The following is a 13,942-nucleotide window of genomic DNA, read 5'->3' on the forward strand; positions in this document are numbered from 1 at the left end:
GGGATTAAATGAGAAAGAGAAATCGTATTCGTGAGAAGAAGTAATTATGAGCTTGTCGAATCTTCCTTGATCTCATTTTAATAAATGCCGATCCCCGATGAACAATTATTAGTGATCACATATAGCCATAATGTATAGTGGCTGAGAGTCAAATAACTAGAGCCTTGGAACAGTTACGAAACATCTCGCAAGTTAATTCAGTACTTCAATACTAGTTGGTGTAGGTTACTTTATAAATTAACCAAATATGTTTTGTCAAAATATTAATACAGGATAAGATTTTTAAAATATGTCCTTGTCCCATGGGGACATATATCGGGTCGTGTTTACCCTGTGTCCTGGTGTACAGTCTCAATGCCTTCACCAGGGGCGGTCGGGTAGCCTAGTGGTTAAACCGTTCGCACGTCACGCCGAAGACCGGGTTCGATTCCCCACATGGGTACAAAGTGTGAAGCCCATTTCTGGTGTCCCCCGCCGTTATATTGGTGGAATATTGCTAAAAGGGGCGTAAAACCATACTCACTCACTCACCCAATGCCTTCACCTACAAGGCAATCAGTGTCAAAGATATTATCCTGCGGAACACGTTGAAACATAAAAGCCTTTTGAACAAGTTTTGTTTAAGAACAAAACATGCGCGTACAAATCACAAACCATAGTTCTCAGTCAAACTTTTGTTAACTTTCATAATAATTTAAAAGAATTTATTATTTCTTAAGTTTGGCAGTTTACTTGGCTAAAAATGCCGTTATCTTATTTAAAATAAATTTTCTCATTCTCCATGCCAACTACTTCCAAACTAATAATTATTCAAGAAGCGCCCAAACACGTGTTACATACACGTATGTGCCACATCTCTATATACTACCTATATCCGTTCATAACGTGCAAGTATGGAAAAACATACAGGGTCTAATGGAATCCCGCCATTACATAAAGTTTCATCTAAACTGCCGGGCAAAATATTGTACACCCATGTCAGATAGTGGCTATAAGGAACATGAAAGTGAAACAAACGAGATGGTTATTCGATAGTGTTGTACTTCATACGGGTATCATAGTTGTGTTTGCATTATTTCTGCGACTGTTTTCAGCCTATGAACCTCGTCACTTGAAAAAGAATCACGAAATATCGGGATTATTAATCAACGAAGATGCATGTGTTCTAATAAGGACAAGGAATTATATTACTTAGTAGGAATCGTACAATGGATTTGCTTTTGGCAGAGATTTAATGAAAAGCGCATTTTGCATTTTCTGTCGTAATGTAAGTAATATTTCTTTACGTCGGAAGGGCTTGTTTTTACTATATAAGTATTAGAACACATGCAGCTATATATGTTAATCAATCATCGCGATATTTCAGTAATCTATTTCAATTGATGAGGACTATAGTAATATTTTGATAACGTTTGTTATTTTTTGGTTAACTTAATTTTTCAAGTGTATATTTTCTTTTGCCCGACAGTTTACTCAGCTACCGAAAGGTCGAAGAAATAGTATTGACGAAATTTAATCTGTTAGTGATCGGGGTCGTTGAACTCTACATGGAAGAGCTGAAGAATGTTTTTTTTACAACATGTTAAAGGATATCCACCATGTCAAGCAAACTAATTTATTTCCAGTACTTCTTCTGCAGCAATATTTTTTTTCAAAATGGTCGGCCCCTAAGGTGTCCTGGTGCTGACCTAAGAAGGATCATAATCAGGGCGAATGGGACTTCGAAACCAAGACCAGCGGATGCTTTGACATCTTTGGCAACGTGCACCTCCCTGTCCCCTTACACTGAAAGATCCCAAGGGCTTGGTTTCACATGGTTCACATTGATTATACGACCTAGTGCACTTTGGCCCCTTGACCACTGTGTTCTTAATTGACATACCGCATTCTTATTGGTCATCACAGCTAGCATTGGGAGGAATTTACTAGTTTCTCTAGTTCACGTGACTGTCACATAACACGACACGATCTGGTGTCAGTCGTGAACTTCGATGTGGCTTCACATCAAATCATTTTCTAATTTTCTATAAACCATAAAAGAAAACTTTTGTCAATAACGGCCATCATGTTTTGTACGAACTATAGGCTCCCAGAGAAGATCCGGGTTAGAATTGATCTTCGTCAACCCATCTTTGTCTAAGGGGCGACTAACTGGATCGGGTGGTCAGGCTCGCTGACTTGGTTGATGAAAGTCTGAAAGCTGAAAATGTCAATCACTGGATTGTATGATCCAGACTCGATGATATACAGACCGCTCTCATAAAGCTGGAATATTGCTGAATGAGTCAACAAAAAACAAACAAACCAAGAAACATAAACTAACTACATGCAGGAAGATCGATTGGTATGTGGTTAAAAGTGAATCAAGCGATGTCACAACTCCGGGGTTTTATGCAAGTAACGGAAAGAGCCGAGTGTTCCCGAATGCCGCGGAAGTCCCTGAAATGGAACAGTAAAACCATATCAATATCACAGAGGTTATGATTGGCAAAACATATTTCCCTGCGTCTGCACTTCTTCTACTCGCTCATATTAATGTGTACAACGATCTCCTTGATGACACAGGTATAAACGTCGCTCAAAGTTATCCTTAAAAAGATAGCAATCTAGCTGTTGTCCTACATTTAGGACTTCGCTGAAACTGCACAGGAAATGTACCACCGAGATTAGATGAATTAAATCTAAATCTGACGTATGAAGATCAATAACTGGATTACTGGGAGTTTTCCTGTGACAGAATTACAATAGATGGGTCACCATGACTTAAAGAGTTTAGTCACCCTGAGCCAGATACATTAACACTCTTCATCTGTACCATCAAGCAGACAGACAGTACGTCAGCCGAATGAGTGAGTGAGAGAATTTGGTTTCATGCCCAAGTATATATCCGTGACATTACGGGGTTTTACACCAGAGTCTGAAAACACGTTGCCAAAATGTAATTTTTGTGGCAGGCAATTTAGTGAAACCCAAGAGTGCGGGTACAACGTTGACAACTAAGTATCATAATCAGACCGGGATCTGAATCCACGATGAGCGGACCATGCTATGGCGTAGGGCCATAACGCTGTATGGTAAGTTGCAGCGCCACAAACCACATCAACCATCTTCCGCTGGGCCAGTTGAGTACGTGAGTATGATTTACGCTACTTTTTCACAATAACCAAGTAATATCACACCAGAAATGGACTTCACACATTGTACTATGTTGGGAATCGAAACTGGACATTTGTCGTGAAGAACGAACGCTACATATGCTTGTCTGCCACAACGCCCCTCTAAGCCAGTTGATTTTTATTGGTAGTCAGCACTCTATTCTATACTGGATAATTCATCGGCCATTGTGAACATCCGATCAACGTTTTAATCCTTTTTTGGCACTGGGGCATGCACCAGGGTGGGGTTGATGGGTGGGGCTAATCTTGTCTGCCCCAGAGACTCCAGAGTGAATCAGTCCCCAGAGAAACATATATTTTCCTTGGTCTCTCTTTATAATTCATCAACAATTAGATATATTGTGAAGCCTCTAAGCCGGAAAATCCAGCTTGCGGACACACATTGTTTGGGACGCTTAGATGTAGGCCAAAACAAAGTAACATTGCTCTATTATCCCGATAACCTCATCCAGAAAGGACAAGGTCGGTTTAATTAGGAGGGTCCTTTATGACTAAAATGTGCCAAGAAGGCTGATCTTAGAGCTTTTCTGGAATCAACTTTTAATTACTTGAACATGAGAAAGTCTTTAACCCAATCTACTTTTCTTAAGGCAATGTAGGAAAACAGGAAAACAACTAAAATTTTAAAAAATCATTTGGGGCCATGGACGTGCTCTTAGTTAGATATTTGTTTTGTAGTTTATTGCGGTATAATTGGCTTGTTTCACTCATTCTAGCCATACTCATGCATTTGATCGTAGTGGGAGTAAAATAAGTGTAGGGAGCAAAAAAGGCTAGTTGTCAGCCTTTGAACCTGTCTGATAATATTCAAGTTTTTATTTCGTTTTTCCGTAACTAACAAAAATGACAATTCCAGTGGATCAAAACCTGCTTCGTGATTTTTTAAATCAGACGATTTCCGTGGGAACAATACCTCCCGGATTTCAGTGTAAATGAATAGGTTCATTCAGCCGGACCGCAGCAGTGTGTCAGATTTGCCCTACTATGTTTTAACCAGTGACGTCAACACAGGGAGGTAATAGTCACAGGGAAAGAGCCCAAGGACCAAGTTATCCATTGCATGGGACCTTCATCTCATTTAGTTTCTAGGAACTTATGTTAAAGAGAATCATGATTCTTCACTCTCAACTTAGTTTGTGATATTGTCAATTTGGTGTACACTTCCAAATATCCATGTTTACGAAACAGAAGGCTTTATTGAAGAAACAATTGCTGTAACGCATTCACCAAACCATGCTTCAACATACTGAAAGGCGTTACGTTATGTGACATATCGTCCTGTGTTATATCAATATTTGTCATGGGGAAAATGATTATGTAACTTATCGTCATGCCTCATCTTTCATGTACTTTATCTCCATGTGACATATCCTCTTCTGTGATATCGCCAATTGTCATGTGGAATATGGTTATGTAACTTATCGTCATGCCTCATCTTTCATGTACTTTATCTTCATGTGACATATCGTCTTCTGTTATATCGCCAATTGTCATGTGGAATATGGTTATGTAACTTATCGTCATGCCTCATCTTTCATGTACTTTATCTTCATGTGACATATCGTCTTCTGTTATATCGCCAATTGTCATGTGGAATATGGTTATGTACCTTATCGTCATGTCTCATCTTTCATGTACTTTATCTCCATGTGACATATCCTCTTCTGTGATATCGCCAATTGTCATGTGGAATATGGTTATGTAACTTATCGTCATGCCTCATCTTTCATGTACTTTATCTTCATGTGACATATCGTCTTCTGTTATATCGCCAATTGTCATGTGGAATATGGTTATGTAACTTATCGTCATGCCTCATCTTTCATGTACTTTATCTTCATGTGACATATCGTCTTCTGTTATATCGCCAATTGTCATGTGGAATATGGTTATGTAACTTATCGTCATGCCTCATCTTTCATGTATTTTATCTTCATGTGACATATCGTCTTCTGTTATATCGCCAATTGTCATGTGGAATATGGTTATGTACCTTATCGTCATGTCTCATCTTTCATGTACTTTATCTCCATGTGACATATCCTCTTCTGTGATATCGCCAATTGTCATGTGGAATATGGTTATGTAACTTATCGTCATGCCTCATCTTTCATGTACTTTATCTTCATGTGACATATCGTCTTCTGTTATATCGCCAATTGTCATGTGGAATATGGTTATGTAACTTATCGTCATGCCTCATCTTTCATGTACTTTATCTTCATGTGACATATCGTCTTCTGTTATATCGCCAATTGTCATGTGGAATATGGTTATGTACCTTATCGTCATGTCTCATCTTTCATGTACTTTATCTCCATGTGACATATCCTCTTCTGTGATATCGCCAATTGTCATGTGGAATATGGTTATGTAACTTATCGTCATGCCTCATCTTTCATGTACTTTATCTTCATGTGACATATCGTCTTCTGTGATATCGCCAATTGTCATGTGGAATATGGTTATGTAACTTATCATCATGCCTCATCTTTCATGTACTTTATCTTCATTTGACATATCGTCTTCTGTTATATCGCCAATTGTCATGTGGAATATGGTTATGTACCTTATCGTCATGTCTCATCTTTCATGTACTTTATCTCCATGTGACATATCGTCTTCTGTGATATCGCCAATTGTCATGTGGAATATGATTATGTACCTTATCGTCATGCCTCATCTTTCATGTACGTTATCTCCATGTGACATATCGTCTTCTGTTATATCGCCAATTGTCATGTGGAATATGGTTATGTACCTTATCGTCATGTCTCATCTTTCATGTACTTTATCTCCATGTGACATATCCTCTTCTGTGATATCGCCAATTGTCATGTGGAATATGGTTATGTAACTTATCGTCATGCCTCATCTTTCATGTACTTTATCTTCATGTGACATATCGTCTTCTGTTATATCGCCAATTGTCATGTGGAATATGGTTATGTACCTTATCGTCATGTCTCATCTTTCATGTACTTTATCTCCATGTGACATATCGTCTTCTGTTATATCGCCAATTGTCATGTGGAATATGATTATGTACCTTATCGTCATGTCTCATCTTTCATGTGCTATATCTCCACATGCCATATCGTCATGTGTTATATCGCCAATTGTCATGTGGAATATGGTTATGTACCTTATCGTCATGTCTCATCTTTCATGTGCTATATCTCCATGTGATCTTGGAGAAGTCTGGTTCTCTCAAGGAGTTGGTAATATTAATTATTTAATAAGTATGATTAAATGTAGATTAAGAAATATTTCTTTTCAAGAGTGGCAAGCAAAATTAAGAGAAAGTACAAGATTCGATAGTTACAGTAAATACAAATTTTCATTAAAAGCTGAACCATATGCTTATTGCAAAAATTATTTAATGCATAGAAGATACTGAGCTCTTTCAAGAACTGGAGGTGCAAAAATCTACATAAATGTTGGAAGATGGAAAAATGTACAAAGAATCTGTCAGAATTGTAATTTAAATTAGTTAGAGGATGAATTCCACATAATAATGAAATGCCCATGTTTTAATGATTTGTGAAACTTTTTTGTACCAAAGAAATATTTAGGCAAATGCACATCCAAATATTTTGTTAATCAAATGTATGATTATGATCCAGCTATAGTAGATAACTTGTTAAAATTTTGTAAAACTTCACTTGTTAGGAGAGAGTGTTATCATTAATTAATATACGCATATATATATATGTGTCTGAAACATTTACATCTTTTATAAATTTATACATAAAACATTTTGTCTGAAACTGATATAAAGAAGATGATGGACTAACGTGACTTTATTATTATATATATATATACTATAAATATGATAAATGAACTATATATATGATAAACCGCCACCACCCTTGGTGTATAAATTGTTTTTTTGTATACTTTGTACACTTTGTATATGGACCTGAGGCCTCAAGTACAAATAAAGAATAACGGTTGATATCGTCATGTGTTACATCACTATTTGTCATGTGGAATATGTCCATGTACCTCATCGTCATGTATCATCGTTCATGTGCTGTATCTCCTTGTGCCTTATCGTCATGTGTTATATCGCCATTTACTATGTACTATATTGTCCTGTCTCATCTTCCATAAGGAAGAGAAATATTCCAGGATAAGAAGGAAAGGGGTTTGTGGTTTTTATGAACATCGCCATTTACCCTATCGTCATGTATTATCATTAATGTGTCGTGTTCTTGTGCGATACTGCTATGTGTTATATCACCACTTACCATGTGCCATATCGTCATTTTCCATGTGCCCTCTAGAGATTTCTTATGATTATGGAAAGGGTTTGTTTACTTTTTACTTATATTTACATCATCGATTGTAACTGTAAATCAAACCTGTGCAACTCCCAGCAACGTGGCTGTAAGAAACATGGATTGAGGTGTACACATTTATGTGGTGTGGATGTTCTTGCTTAAATGCCCATATTCATGGTTGTTATATGGCAGTGTAAGTTATTGTTAAACAGTGATTGTAACTGTAACGTGGCTGTAAGAAACATGGATTGAGGTGTACACATTTATGTGGTGTGGATGTTCTTGCTTAAATGCCCATATTCATGGTTGTTATATGGCAGTGTAAGTTATTGTTAAACAGTGATTGTAACTGTACTACATTGTTTCTGGTGATATTCAGTAGAAGTTCATTGCATTGTATTTGGACAATGATGAGTTGTCAGGAATGTTTAATGTAAGCAGTGGCGAGGAAGTTATAATATTTACATGCTCGAATTATCTGTAAATTTCCGGAATAGTATGTGTGGATGTCAAGCGTTACAGAAACATATGGAATATTCTGTGAAGTTCTAGTGACACTTGACTGGTCTAGCACTGTGTTGAAAGTGATGGATGCTAGTTAGGCTAGTACATTACATCAAAACCAGCTTTCGTGTGAAGATCACGTTTCACTCTGTTGGTCAGCCTTGGCCTATCTCGGAAGCTTGCCCACTGTTACGAAGAGGTGATTATTATTCTTATAATTGTTATTTCCGCGGCTCTCACATTTTACACTGCCATTGAATTTTGTACTAACACTTTATTGTGTACTGCCATTGTAATTGCTGTGCAGTAATTTGTATTGATGTGTAAACCTAATTATTTTTTTAATACAATTGTTGGTTGTTTACCATTTGTTTGTTGGTTTTACACTAAATCATTTTACGTACGGATTTCTGGATTAACATATTGATTCAATTTGAGAATCAACACGTAACATATCTCAGAGATAAACATTTGTTTGTTTGTTGTTGTTACTCGCCTCTTATTACATAGTTGCTTCTTATGACAAGCGTAGTCGCCTCTTGTGACAAGCATAGTCGCCTCTCATGACATGCATAGTCGACTCTTATGACAAGCATGGTCGCTTCTTATGACAAGCATAGTCGCCTCTCCTGACACGCAAGGGTTGCTTAAGACCTTTTCTATTTTCACGGGTCAGTGAAGAACAACATAAGACTTCTTCCCACACATTTCAGAACAGCTTGACCAGTTAAAGGCGAAATGCGTGATGTGAGTTATCCTGATTTAATGTACAGGATGGAAAAACTCGAACAGTCAGGTACAGGGATGAGCAAGGTGGGGTTATTTTACTTCAATAACAGCATTCAACTTAATATCATTTTTCATATTGAGGCACTATACATGTATTAATTACTTGAATTAAATTGGACCCTGTATTTCGTTTAATTTTTTAAAAGTACAGGTACAGTATTTTTCATTTCAATGTGAGAGATAAAATTATAATCTACCTTCTAAACACTACAACACAAGAAATTTCCAAAATTTCTGAAAAAAAATCAAAATTGTATTTTTTATGAATTGTAGTAATCACACTTCTTAGATTATTCATGGTTTTGTTTTTGTTTTTCTTATGTATGTATCTGACCCTGGAAATTTATATTTCTAAAGATACAATTTTTGTTTTATTAAAACATAATACGTGTTTCGGAGAGGCTGTGACCCCCCTGACTTTTGGGGTCAACTTTGACTGCACCACTCCGGTGTGGGTAGACATATATGATACAGAGGGATAGCTTCTAAGTGTAAATCAGTTGAAAAATATCATTGTTTTTTTCTTGCCATGCGTCATCTTTCACGTGCCATAGCACCATGTGCCACACTGTTAAGCACCATGGGTGATTGCGATATCGCCATGTGTCATGTTTCATACGTGTCATGTACCATGCGCACCTCACTGGTTATGTTGCTATCAAGTAAAACTCTCCACTGTTTCGTGAGTATCGATCCATCCCAGATAATCAGACATGGGAATCTGGGAGAATAGGTGTAAGAGTAATCTCCCTTGGTGGACTATATATACGCTTCACTGAATATCCGAATACTCCCTGCCAAGGTGGGAGCATTGATGGTCAGCAAGAAATATTGATCCCTTTTTAAGGGCATTCTCATTTAGAAATGTATCCACAGAGTAACAGTGGGCACTATGTTTTGACAATGGTGTTTGGCTAAAAATAATACAACAGTTGAGCGCCGCTTGGAACACAATTTCCGTAATTCCATGCGACGTGTCACATTAATGCAAGACTCTTAGTTACGTAGGTCGAACACGGATATGGTGCTGACAAACCTTGGATCATAATCAGGGCGATTCTGTGATTGGAAGCAACCCGTTTGATCAGCGGATCCTGCAATGGCTAAGGGACATACTCTGCACAGCGAATTGTGACGCTTTTTGATGAAACATTTTGAGGAAGTAACTCAAAGCCACAATCTGCAGCAGTGAAACCCAACTCACTCACTCACTCTCTCATCTGACACATTCCTATGGTATAATATAAGACAGATACGCAATAAATCACAAAGTACAATGAAGAACGAATCGTGATTTATTTCACGATAAAAAAATGTTCTATCGTGACCTCATTTCTGGCAATTTGAACATGCGCTCTCATATTGATGACGTCGTAAATTGGACGACGTTGTTTTTGAGAGGGAAGTGTCTAGTGAGTTGTTCCCTGTAGATGTAGCTGGGCAACGTAGATAAACGCAATGGCCAAACGATCGCATCCGAAAGTGAGAAAGATATGACAATCGGCATTAGGAGAAAAGGTACAGATAATCGACGTGCTAATTGTGATAATATGAAGGAAAAACGGAATTTGAGCCCCCTGTTCATAAAATGGACTTGTCCGACATTACCGATTCTATTCAGGGAGTCATCATTATTTAAATACGGGTAACTATTTTTAAAACTTGTACATATTATTAACACCCCTAAAGAGGATGTACATAATATTGATATCTCATATAGGAAATAAACGAGTGGGAGTGGTTTATCGTACAATAAAAAACACTGCAAGGAGAATAAACCCCTCATGGTGTATTCTCCCAGCAGTGTTTTACTGTACGATAAACAACTCCCACTCGTTGTTTATTTCTCAAGTATGACCTCGCTGCAGATCGTGGTTAATCAGGATTATCTCCTTTCTATTCAAGAAGACTTGGCTTTGCCAACTTACGCCAACCGCATTTCTGTGGTGATGAGGCCAAAATGTTTCCACGGTGTGCTTTAAAGTTTTGACTCTGCATCAGTTGATGGACCGAGGACTCGTCCCGGGTTACTATTCGCATAAAGGAAATACTCGGAACCTGCTGATCACTGGTGGTAATATCATTTGATAGGTTGTCTGGTCAGCCTCGGATCTGGTGTCCATATTCTAGCTACCAGTTACTAGCTTGTAGAGTGTTTCAGTTTAAGGTGAACTCAGAGAACCAAACCTGATCCCAATTGTCTCATGCGACATGCTGTGAATTGGAGCACGTAGGGCAGCCATATGACTATGTGGTTGACAGACCCCAGTTTCAGACGCGGCTTCTCTTGGACGACCAGGCCTGGGGTCATCTTCTGTGGTCCTCCTGCCTTGTTTACTTTCAGCAGACTAAAACTTAACAGTTGAATATGAAGGCCAGCCAACCCAAAGCGTGATTTTCAGATCTTCGTGTTTTTTCTGTGACGGCACGCCTTATTTATGCATGTACTTGTCGTTTCTCAGTGTTCACCTTTTCGCAGTCCCTATACCTCTGTCAAATTCTCTAGCTGCCTTCTCGAAAACAGAAACAGTTATCAGTCTGTAACTTAGTCGTATGTATAACAAAGAGATGATTTTCTTCATACACGTGTAGAAACCTCACAAAAGCAAAGCAATATCTATGTAATGCCACGAACCCTTCGATTTAGCCTCATATATAGTGAAACTTCGGTAACTCGAACTCCAGATACTCGCTGTATCGTTAAGTCGATGTAACTTCATCGTCCTTCATCGACCCTTTGGTCTCATTTCGACACTCCGCATTTCTCCAGATACGGAAACCTACATTTCTTTCAGACACGGGCTTACTTCTTGTTTAGAAAACACGGACAAATAAACTAATAATAAAAGGGCAAAAGACTAATTGTTCCGTTTTGCTGGAACATCTCCCAACACACACACACACACACACACACACACACACACACACACACATGTGCACACTTTTAGAATAGGATGGGTGTGGGAGGGGGTGTAAAAACCGGTTTCTATTTTGCCAGAGGATAACGAACCCTCTGACTGTTTTCTGACAAGAATGCGTGTATCCAAATGTCAGCATCAGACCCACAACATGAGAACAGTCAATCTATACAAGCACGCTACAGTATAACATTGACAGCATTGCATCATACAGACGTGGGCTGCTTACCAGTACATTACCTCTTCACAATCCCGGTCTATTGAGATTATATATATCTACATGCTCAAAAATAAACCATTAATCATAAGTATTTTTAAAACATTAATTTAGACCTCGCTTCTATAACGGGATTCCGTCTATATTCAGACCATGAGTCACCAGCAACGGTTAAGGAGAAGCATTAAGTCGTTGTTTGTAAGCAATAGCTATTTTCGGATCTACGTGCGAAAGCTGAATAGGGTACACAGAGTACGCCTACAGCCTCGGGCATGTCCGTAGAGATGCGGACATATCTGAGGATGTTCGTGGAGTAACGGATATACACGAGCATGGACGGAATGGATACGGACGTACCCGAGCCAGGAGCGTCAAACGTCGATGACCTGATAGGAACTATTTTGGTTTGTACGTGAGAATTGGAATGTTATTTGACCTTGAGCGTGACGTCATTGCACGTTTTGATGACGTTGTAGAGCAGGCCTTTTTTCAGTGCAGGTGCTGTACTGCCAAAAAGTTGCGTATGACTGTACCTGCGGGGTGATGCAATGTTTCTGTAGATGCATTGAGAAGGGAGGATAGGTGGCTGAATACTCATAAACCGGAATTCTCGTTAAGGACGGTGCGCACAGGTGACGGCAGCGAGTGATGCAATATTAATATGTTTCTGCGTGTAGTGTGTATGGAGTGGTGGGGGAGTGCATCACGGTTTTACATTTGGAAGAATGTCTGCAAGTTTTCAGGGTCCTTGAAAGGAGATAAAGGTCCCTCTTCGAGAAATTTTTATCCATCACTGGAGAGCCCCAAAACGTACAGAGAAAATGTTAAGATGACGTTGCTTCCTTTGGTAAATTCCCACCCACGAGTTGATGTGATAATGAACCAGCAATATTGTCCTCATTTGGAAATATTTACCTTTCAACCTGAAGCAATTTGTTCTCAAGTTTGTTTGTTGGTTGTTGTTTAACGCCGCACTCTGCAATATTCAAGTTATATAATGGCGGTCTGTAAATAATCGAGTCTTGGGCAGACCATCCTGTGATTTACGCCATGGGCTAGGCAAACTGGATCAAGGAGCCTGACCAATCGATCCCGTTAGTCGCCCCTGACAAGCATTCGGGTTGCCGGATGTTCAGGGGTATCTTAGGGGGCACTGGTGGCCCAGTCGTCTAAGGCGCCGCGATTCGCTGTGCAGAGTTGCTTCCCTTGGGCGAGCCAGAAACCTGTGATTGTGGGTTCGAATCCCGGTTCGCCCCGATTATGTTTCTAGGTTTGTCAGCACCATACCCGTGCTCGTGGATTTCACCGAAGTGGTAAACGTCTGAGACCTGCATCACTTCGGGCTTTCCTCCCACATTAAGCTGACACGCCGCGATATAACTGTAATACTGTTAAAATCTGCGTTAAACAACTCACTCACTCAGGGGTATCCTCTTAGATGGACATTCCTGGTGTCCCCCGCCGTGATATTGCTGGAATATTGCTAAAAGCGGCGTAAAACCAAACTCACTCACTCACTCACTCTTAGATGGACGGATCGTCGACCGTTCTGAAGCATTGTTTGTAAACAAAAGCCGATAACCCAAGAACTTACTCGACTCTGCTCGCCTATTTCCGCGAGAAAAGTTTCTGCTCCGGTGACCACACCGCGGGTCTAGGTTTACCAAGTGATAAACAAACACACTTATTCTGAAATAAGAACAGACGGGCCTCATGCAAGTCTTTGGGCGCGCTTTACAAATTGTTTTGCTTAATGATATAGATATACCACTAAAACACTAATATAGCTTTACACACATCGAAGTTATAGTTCTCCGAAGAGTTTCGATGACAACACATTGGGGAGAAATACGCAAATGGAAATTACTGACTCGGCCAAAATGAAACAGATGAAATGGGTCAACTAAATTAAGCCTAATAAGCAACGGTTCTGTGTCTTTAAGATCACGTATGAAATAATTTCCTTGTGTGGCGTCACATACCCGATTCAGTTCTCAAACAATAGACGTCCGCACAGCGAAGAGGCAAATTGACGAGAAAGCTCTCTCTCTC

Source organism: Haliotis rufescens, unplaced genomic scaffold, assembly GCF_023055435.1.
Source record: "Haliotis rufescens isolate VD_foot unplaced genomic scaffold, xgHalRufe1.0.p SCAF_6, whole genome shotgun sequence".
Taxonomy (NCBI): Eukaryota; Metazoa; Mollusca; class Gastropoda; order Lepetellida; family Haliotidae; genus Haliotis; species Haliotis rufescens.